At 39.7% G+C, this 267-nt stretch overlaps 1 protein-coding gene across 5 annotated transcripts in view; it reads left to right on the top strand.

Annotated features, from left to right (window-relative positions):
- LOC119592021 (carbohydrate sulfotransferase 1-like) overlaps positions 1-267 on the top strand; it is a 107787-nt gene that overhangs the window by 106193 nt on the left and 1327 nt on the right. The gene's annotated exons all lie outside the window — the stretch shown is intronic.

The following is a 267-nucleotide window of genomic DNA, read 5'->3' as shown; positions in this document are numbered from 1 at the left end:
CAGCGCCGAAATTAGCTCCAGATAGATGAACTAATATAGAATATAATAAAGTAAAAATGGAAATTATAATCGTTTAATCTAACCCGACTACATTACAAGGAAACCGTGCTCTCTGACCTCGCAACGGAATGCAACAAGATCTTCAAGATTTGCAAAATATTTTCCTCGGGATTTCGGTCGTCAGTGAGGCCTAAAGAATCCGAAACATAGCATCTCCATTACCAGCTCCCTCTGCTGTGAATATGAAAGTCTGAAAATTCGGGAGGA

This window comes from Penaeus monodon, chromosome 29, assembly GCF_015228065.2.
Source record: "Penaeus monodon isolate SGIC_2016 chromosome 29, NSTDA_Pmon_1, whole genome shotgun sequence".
NCBI classification, from domain to species: domain Eukaryota; kingdom Metazoa; phylum Arthropoda; class Malacostraca; order Decapoda; family Penaeidae; genus Penaeus; species Penaeus monodon.
This window is presented reverse-complemented; position numbering and strand designations above follow the sequence as displayed.